The following is a 10,018-nucleotide window of genomic DNA, read 5'->3' as shown; positions in this document are numbered from 1 at the left end:
GCTGTCCATTGGACTGACAGACGGAAAGGCGCACCGAAGACTCGATATCATGTATTTGGGCTTAGCAAACAGATGTGTATACAGAGACAGAGACAGAGACAGAGACAGGGGATATGTCTGGTAGATGTGTATAGAGACACAGAGACACTGTCTTACAGAAGTGTCTTGTTTTAAATGCAGACTTTTTTAAAAACCTCATCGCACACGTCTAAAAATTGGGTAGCTGCTGTTTGTGAGTTACAAACCAACGAAGTAGGTTCCCGTCTAAGAGACTACTGAATCCAGGAATAACAAGACACGTCAATTGAAGGCAACATTTGATGTTTTCACTTTCGATTTTATCTGTGGTGCATTGTTTTTACCTTTCTTGTCCTTCTAAGAAATAATAAAATTTTAGGTATAATTTATACGTTAGAGAACTACTGTATTTGAAACCTTGAATTTATGTTTTCCTGCAGTGGAGAAGAAGCACCAGAGGAGGAGTAAAGAACCGAATTTCCAACAAAACATCGCAAAAAACGCTGTGACCAGAAGTTAGGGAGCAACTCCATCAGCTCACGAAAACAGAACTTTCATAATTACTGATTTGTTTATACGTACACTTGATCACGAGATACCAGCAAGTCGTAAGAGGATGATAGCACAGGCAACAACAAAATCTAGTATTTATACATCAAAGGGTAGGTCTCAGCGATGTCTTTATTGTTTAGCTTGGTCTCAGTGAAAACATCTGTATTGTTTAGCTAATGCTCCATGATAACATCTGTATTGTTTAGCTAGGTCTCAATGATAAAGTCTGTATAGTTTAGCTCGATCTTAGTGGTGGAGAGCGTAGTCTGTTATTGGAATACACTGTACTTCAATGGCGCAATCAGTGTTAAAGCATCACTAAACTTTAGAAAGTGTGACAAGTAAACCTCGATGCGGATGAAAAAAAAGTATTTTACATAGGGTTGTAAACAAAACAAAGTAATCCGCTAAAGTATGCCTTTTGTCAAAATTGTGATATTTGTCAAAAATATACAACCGCACCGCTCTGGCTGTTCTCATAGGGAGGGAGGGAAACATAACTCCTCTAGAAAGAGGAGACAATATTCTCACTACTGTACGCGTGTATCAGTTGTACTGTTATACAGTGATACCTCGGTTCTCGAACATAATTCGTTCCGGGAGGACGGTCGAGAACCAAATTGTTCGAGAACCGAAGCAATGAAACCCATAGGAAATAATGGAAACTGGATTAATTCGTTCCAAGCTCCAGAAAATGCCTATTTACTGGCCTAATTTGTATATAATATGTAGAAAATCATGAGTCTCAACAAGAAATAAGAAATAAAAGTGTATTTATTAAAACAAAATAAAATAAAATGTACTGTACAGTACAGTAAATTGTGTTTCATTTACTGTACCTGTACCAAACTTTATGGCAGGAGGGAATGAATGTGGAGGGAGGAGGAAAGGGGGATGGTTATTGTTTTGAAGAGTCCTCTTCAATAAAAACAGAGGGTAACTGCTTTTCGGGTGTTTCTGTTCTTTGTATCTTTTGCTGAGGAGAATCAGAATCTTGCTCTGCAGTTGCTTGTCTGATTTCTTTACTGAAGAATTTGTCAATTGTTTGCTGTTTTTTTCTCCTTTGCAAAATTTTGCGGAAAGTGGACATAACATTGTCATTAAAAATGTTAACTGCTCTATTTGCTACCACTTTATCAGGGTGATGTTGTTCAACAAAATTTGCGATTTCTGCCCATTTTGCACACATTTCATGACTCTCTCCACAAAACGTCACTCTCTCTCTCTGCACTCACACTGATGACGCAAGCAAGGCGCGCTGGGCAGAATGAACGCCATTCGGCTCATCTCGGACGTTCGGCTGTTCGAGTTCCAAATATTTGTTCGGATTCCAAGACAAAATTTTCTCGAATTTCCTGGTCGAATACCGATTTGGTCGAAAGTCAAGGCGTTCGAGAACCGAGGTATCACTGTACTAATACACTCCTATTTCAGAGATACTTGTATAACTTAAGGCTATACTAGCATATTTATTAACTAAAGGTACACTGTTTTCACGCACGTGGCATATATAGCCATACACTAAATTGTTGATCAACTCCTGTTATGCAATTTACAAATGACTTCTGTATACCACACTGTCAGAGAGCTCAAGAGTCTTTGATATTAAAGTATACAGAAAGTCCACAAATATTCTCAGTGTCATTGATGACTTTCCACAAACGTGTTGCCAGCAGGTGTAGTAGTGTTCAACCAGTAGCACCACGTGACAACCAAGACAAACGTTCTCAAACAGAACACACGTGTGCACTCAGAATACATTGTCTTCATAACACGCTTCTCATATAAGATTCAGGTCTTCAAGGCCAACACCACACTGAACGACAATCGCTGGAAATAAAGCACAAATACATAGTCCGGGGGTTGAGGCTCGTGAAATATCTTGAAGGGTGTTTCATAGAGTCCGCAGTTTCTGAATTTTGTTTTGTTTGAAGATTGTTAGCACTGCTCCTGTTATTTTCGTTATCCATTGTCACTCCCATTAGAAGACCGTTTGTCGTTGGTCCAGTCGTGTAGGGGTTCAAACACTCGCTTGTCACTAGTGTAGTGAGAAAGTTAAGATTCAAGATTCATTATTGATCTCTCGCCATCTAATGTGTATTGAGATCTCAAATATACATTGCCACATATTGACACACATTGGTATCTTTACATACAGTATCTCACTAACACAGACACACACACACACACACACATTGCTATCTTTACATACAGTATCTCTCTCTCTCTCACACACACTCACACACACATTGGTATCTTTACATACAATATCTCTCTCTCTCTCTCACACACACTCACACACACATTGCTATCTTTACATACAGTACCTCACTAACACAGACACACACACACACACATTGCTATCTTTACATACAGTATCTCTCTCTCACACACACACAACTCACACACACATTGCTATCTTTACATACAGTATCTTTCTCTCTCTCTCTCTCTCACTCACACTCACACACACATTGCTATCTTTACATACAGTACCTCACTAACACAGACACACTTACACACACATTGCTATCTTTACATACAGTACCTCACTAACACAGACACACTCACACACACATTGCTATCTTTACATACAGTACCTCACTAACACAGACACACTTACACACACATTGCTATCTTTACATACAGTATCTCTCTCTCTCTCTCTCACACACACTTACACACACATTGCTATCTTTACATACAGTATCTCTCTCACACACACACACTCACACACTCACACACACATTGCTATCTTTACATAAAGTACCTCACTAACACAGACACACTTACACACACATTGCTATCTTTACATACAGTATCTCTCTCTCTCTCTCTCTCACACACACACTTACACACACATTGCTATCTTTACATACAGTATCTTTCTCTCTCTCTCTCTCTCACTCACACACTCACACACACATTGCTATCTTTACACACAGTATCTTTCACTCCCAGACGCAGGGTTCAGATCCCGTCTCGCGACACGCTCTGTATGTGTCACCTGTCCGTGGGAGTAGCGTCGGGAAATTTCTCCGGGTCCTCTGATTTCCTCTACCCCCCCTGTCCCTCTCTTTAGTGTGAAATCGCCTCAATGTGGAAGCACTTTCCTGTTGAAAAGGATACTCAAGGCTTGTGATAAAGCTGTGGCGACGGTCCAACGTTTCAAAAATATATTTAGATACAATTACAGAGTACAATACAGGAGAAATAATTGTGTAATTTCTTTTATTGAACACAACATGCTACAAAACCTTCAACTTTCTCCACATGAAGAGACGGGAAACTAGACGAGATTCAAATGGATCCTACTCTGTACGCCATTCTAAGCAGTTGTATTTTGCCTCTAGAATCACTTTGAAGAGCACGGAGTTGTTGAAGTCTCAAACTGTGACATATACATTTCTCGACACTGATCGTGTTAACACTCGACACTGATCTCGATTATTGTTAGTTTGGAGAAGCTGGTACAGCAGACTATCGAAGTAATAAGAAAGAAGTTATATTTGGGTCGACATATGTTTAAACGTTATAGTAACACAACAAATCTAATGAGCAGTTTAATCTAATGAGGTGGCTACTGAAAAGCATGCAAATTCGTAAAAGTTCCTGCTCTTTCAAGGGGGTTAGAAAATTAGAAAAACCAAAGAACATATGCACGAAGCTAATACTGCGTAAAATGCATTAATAACCAGAGCACTTTGTGTTGTCTGGTTGATGACCCTTCGCCTGCTAGGCTGACATCGCTCACTGTTTGTAGGGATGACATATAAGGGTACAGGGAAGCGAAAGAGAGAGAGAAACATGGTAGTGTTGCCGGCCGCCATGCATATATCTTGTCTGTCTAGGTGGTTTTTTTCTCTCTATGTGTGTTTGATGGAGAGAGAAAGACAGACGACCATGTTGTCAAAATTTGTTCTACGTAGATTTATTTTATGGAGCATAGAGCGGAGGATCCAGACTTATGAACGTAGTGTATGACCTCCCCGTACATGGAAAACTTCTGCACATTTTGTCAATTTGCATAGCTTACAACAAAGCGCGCGCGCACACACACACACGCATCAACGCATTCAGCTTTGCTTCAAAGATTCTAGGAATAAAATGCAGTTTTAACTAGCGATTATCGTTAATGAGTATCAGGTATGCCTGTTTTTTTCAGTTAACTACCACAGAGTGCAGTTAGCTGAAAATTCCAAACAGTAGAATCGAAAAGGGTTTGATTTCAGTTTTGGCTGCTGTCATCTGTTCTCCAAAAGCTCAATAAAAAGTGAAATGTTGCCCCTGCAGCTTAGATATGTTGTTTGAGAGTGTTTATGAGGAGAGATACATGGATTGGTTGTATCTAGCAATCACCAACGAAGTGTCCTTCTAGGAAATCTTTTTTTTTTTTTTTGTATTCTGTAAGGATTTTTACTTTTTAATACTTTTTTTTTATTTTCGCCATCAATAATGCATCTTATAATATGGAACACCAAACATTACAAAAATAAGAAAGGAAAAAATAATAATTAAAAAAAAAAATTCACAAGCAAAAAGTAACCTATAAGCGTTGTAATTAAAAAAAAGGAGTACTGCAAAAGATTTGTTTAGGATTGACCAGTGTGCATCTGTACAGCATTCAAAAAGAAAGGTGCACACACAAAAGAGCATAGACAGAGACTGAGAAACATGCAAATGGAGTAAACTGTACTAAACTTTCCAGCAGCCCATAGACATAAGCACTCCCGTTTGAAGTATCAACTGACCAGTAGGAGAGCTTAAATGTGTCACTAAGAAAGCAAAACACCATCACTGTCCTTTGTATTCTTCTAAAACATACTTCTTGGTTCTCTTGACACTCTGATATATTGTTTTCATCATACCTGAGTTTTGGGTTGTACTAGTACTACAATTACTGACATGCATACAATCAACCCATTACCTGGAAAATAATTCAAATTGAGGTGATCTGTGCTTAGCAACAGCATAGCAAGGCTCCCTACACCTGCACCTTTTTTTTTTTTCAAGCATTCTGTTCACGTCCAAAGGAAACCCTTCTTTCACAAAGATTGATTCAATACAGATTATGCATATTTCTAATGTAGACATTCAAAAATTTTGACAGTACCCATATGTTTCATTCACAATTTGACCATTTCCCAAGCTCAGAAAATATCCACTTAAAAAATATTCACACTAGAAAAACTCTGGAAATGATATATTAAATGACCCCTCTTAATTAACACCAAAAATAACTTAAACCAAATGTTAGTCACTGAAACTTTGACATGAAATCATTATTTTCATTCCAAAAGTTTGCATATGTAGCATCACTACTAAACAGACTTCTTAGTCCTGTATGCCCCCACTGGAGCATAGGACTGCAAACAATTCATAAACAATAAACAGTACCCACATAAATAACAGATCAATAGAAACAATTAGAAGTTGCACAGTAGTTGACGTGATCATTGGTAGAATATGGAGGAAATAATGTCTGTTCAACATTTGTTTTTCTCTGTACCTACCAGGTGTTTGTTTGTTGAAAGAAAATAGGACTTTTAAAACTAAATGCAAAACAAATTAAATGTATTTTACTTTTCTTGTTTTACCTATCCCCCCACCAGGCAGTCACATTATTTTTTATTTTATTATTATTTTTTGTTTAATATAAAGTTGTGAAATTATATAGTTTCAGATAAATTCATAAAATTCATATAATCAGCCCAGCTTATTATAAATTCCTGCAATTTCATATTAACAAGTGCGCTAAATTCCTCAATCTTGTATTTTCTATTTAACTGCAGAATAAAAACTCTTAAGTCTGACTGTTTCTTCTCTATTTTACATTTATAGATAAACAACTTTGCTTCTAGTAGTATATTCTCTAACACCTTATCTATTGGACAGTTTGCTTCATATCAAAATAGTATTACAGATTCGTTAAGTGCTAATTTATTATTTTTAGAGCATTTTTCCCTTATTGCCTTTTCTAGGCTTGTCCAAAATAGTTTGGTTGCCTTACAGCGCCAAAATAGATGTTCAATTGTCTCCCTTTCATTGCCACAGAAAGTGCATTTATTATTAACTTCTACCCCATATATTCTGCCAGGAGTTTGTACCTAGAATTCTGTGTGTAATCTGCACTGAAACCATCTCAGTTTAATATTTTATTCCTTGAACCTTTGAAAATATTATTTTCCAGGGTAATTGGGCCCCCATTTTATTTTCCCACTTTTCACAACATTTGGGCCTGATTGTATTTTTTGTCAATATTTCGTAATAATATTTGGAACCTTTCTTTATAGAATTAATTAGTTTAATAGTTTTTGATGTTTCTTGCGCAGTGTTGTTCCTAATTGTAATGCCCATTGACTGTATAAATTTTTTAATTATTTTTGCACAGCCCATGTATGTAACTATATCTATTGTTGTTCCATACTTGGCATTAATTTCACCCAGGGACAAAAGTACTCCAGATTCATTATAAAAATGTTGAATTCTATATAACCCTTTACTAACCCAGTTTTTAAAGAAAATAACCTTCTTGCCAAGCTGAAATCTACTGTTTAAGTGTATTAATTGGTTCTGCCATTACCTCCTTTGATGTTTCTGGCTTGACATAATAATATAATTCCTTATAAGCATTTAATACATCTTCCCAAAATTTATTTTTATGTTGTGTGTCATTTTACACATTTGGGCCATATTTATCTATATCTACGAGTTTTGGGTCTATCTTTATCTTTACATCTTTCCATTGGTGTTCAGTGACATTTAGCTTTTTAATCCATATATAGCTTTAAAAGTAGATTGACTTCAATGAAGAGCGTTTTATCTTGAGTGATTGACAAATGAGTGATGACCACCTTAATGCACCAACAGCATTAGAAATAGGGCCGATACCTCCTTCCCACCTTCGAGTACAGCCTGGATAAAATAAAATCAAATTTATCAATCCTATTGCTGATCGCAAAGTTCGTTAGTTATTCAGCGATTACTGTTCCGTGTGTGTTCTTTATGTCTGCTTGATGAGTCATGTGTGTTTAGGCCGGTGGTGAGTGTAAAGCTCACGATGCAATGGCGTAGTCTCTTTCTAAACGTAACCCTAAACAAAAATCTAGCTTCAGATTGAAGTTTGCTAATTAATTCTACTGAATTAACTTGAACCAGTCCTGACACCTGTATCCCTTTAACTGTCCTCAAAAATAGAATGTGAATATGTATTCATAATGTTTTCGAGTTATTCAAAGTAAAAGTGTTTAACTTTAAATTTCTTAAAACAAAAGTATTTTTTTCGGAATAAAGGTACTGTAATGAGTACACTTCAGTTTTAGTTCTATTCTCTTCTTCTTCCTACTCCCTCTTTATCTCTCCCTCTCCCTTCTCTCTCTCTCACACACGCACATGCACACAAGAGCAAAAGCAAGAAATTTTAAAGAATTGAGAAATTAATATCAAATATATTAAACAGATATTTGAGAGAGAATTCGTTTAGGAGCGTGTATGTGCTAAGTGTGTTCGTTTTCTCCCGACTAAAGTGCTAACCACTCTGCTGAAACTTTACAGTCATACAGGAAAGACGCAAAACAACTATCTGAAGGGTCCCTCTCGGTAAGATTATGGTATTATTTCACTTCAAGATCTTTCAATAAGTTTATGTCATCGCTTGTGATAGCCCTTGCTACACTCATCGATGAGTTTCTAAGTGACGACGAGTCGGAGGGCACACTAAGATTTCCTAGAAGGAACTCCAATAGAAATGCTTTAACTTTGTGTGGGATGGAAAACCTGATCGAATAAACAGGAAAGTTGTAGTGAAAACTGTTCGTAATGGTGGCTTAAATATACCTAACATTTATCAATATATAAACGCGCTAATGATGTCAAGGAAATATGTCACTGATTGACATTAACCAGAGACTTAACGGATCATTCCACTTGTTTTACAAGCTTAGATTGCATCCTCATGTCACTTTTATTATTCTTTGCGGCTTTACTCTAAGGCTTAACCATCTGTTTCTACACTACCAGTAGGTAAAGCCATGATAAATAACTGTAGGTAGTTGACAGAGTAGCTACACTTAAGTGCTGAATGTTGGGGGTCTCCATGCACTTTGAAGTCTTCACTGAGCAGATTAAAAGTGCTTTACCTACGCGAAAGTTGAGCTTCCTTAGAGAGATTTGTAATGTAACATTTAGAAGGTAATAATCTCAAGAAACATAAATATTGAAGTGGAATTTATGCTTAGTACTCCTTAATACAATCATCCGATGAAGCCTCTACATTCTACAATGTCTTCTCGAGTTTTCTTCATTCTTCAGATTATGTACGAGCACACTATTCAAAAAGAAAACTTTGTTTGACAAATCACACCTAATAAGCATACATTAAATCTGTGTTGTACTAGAACAATGTATATAGCGTTTTACAACCCAATGTTTATATAGGGATTCTAAAGGCAAAATAAAAGTGCTTAGAATCGCGTAAAGAGTAAGATAAATTTGAATCTCGTCTATTTATATGTGTGTTCATGTGGAAGACGTTGAAGGTTTTTAGTAGAATGTTGTGTTTAATAAGAGAAATTACACGGGACTCTTTTGTTGTTTTTTTTTTTGCTTCGACTAAATCTCGTTCTCCGTCACGTGACCCTATGACGTGTGGTTTCCATAGTGAGAACCACGCCTCGGGAATGTGCTGCACCCGATTTCCACGAAAAGATGGGGAAAGATTCAAAATGTTCTTTTCAAAAAAACAAAAACAACAAACTAACAAAAACAAAAACAAACCAAAAAAAACAAAAAAAACAAAAAACAAACAAAAACAAAAAACAAAACAAAGAAAGACGCCCGAAATAAGCTTTGAAAGTAGGCTATAACTTTTTGCCAGACAACATACAAAGGGAGAGCACTGCAATTTTTAGACGCATGTAATCAGGGATTACTACCCCTGTGCAAAACGGAGCTCTATGACTCTAGAACAGAATATGTTGTTCAGTCAGTTGTTTTAGGGCTACTTTCTTTGTATTAACAATAGTTGTTATGTAAGCAGACTTCGCGAATTGTCATTTGTACAGCTGTTATCCATGACGAGGTGTGTTCTTTTGAAGATATCTTTTTTATTTTAGTTTTGTCCTGTGACGCACTTCTTTTTAATACATATTTCATCTTAATTAATGCACTTAATGTTGAACAGAACAGGTATTTTATGGCAAATATACTGCACATACGTAAACTACCATTGGTCATGTTCCGTAGTGTTCCATTTCCGCTTTTAAAACCGACCAATGGAGTGAGATCATAAGTGCTGCGTTTACATTGAAGGGGAAACGAAATATAAATCATATTATTTTGGCAACATTTTAAAGAATGTAGGAGAAAATAAAAATAAACTAAATGGCTAGTCTTGCAAAGATCTGAAGCGGGAATCTTTCTTTACTGTTTTGTACTAGCTTACTTTTTT

The sequence above is a fragment of the Pomacea canaliculata genome, linkage group LG1, assembly GCF_003073045.1.
Source record: "Pomacea canaliculata isolate SZHN2017 linkage group LG1, ASM307304v1, whole genome shotgun sequence".
Classification (NCBI taxonomy): Eukaryota; Metazoa; Mollusca; class Gastropoda; order Architaenioglossa; family Ampullariidae; genus Pomacea; species Pomacea canaliculata.
The sequence above is the reverse complement of the archived record's forward strand: the minus strand, read 5'-3'. Positions refer to the sequence as shown.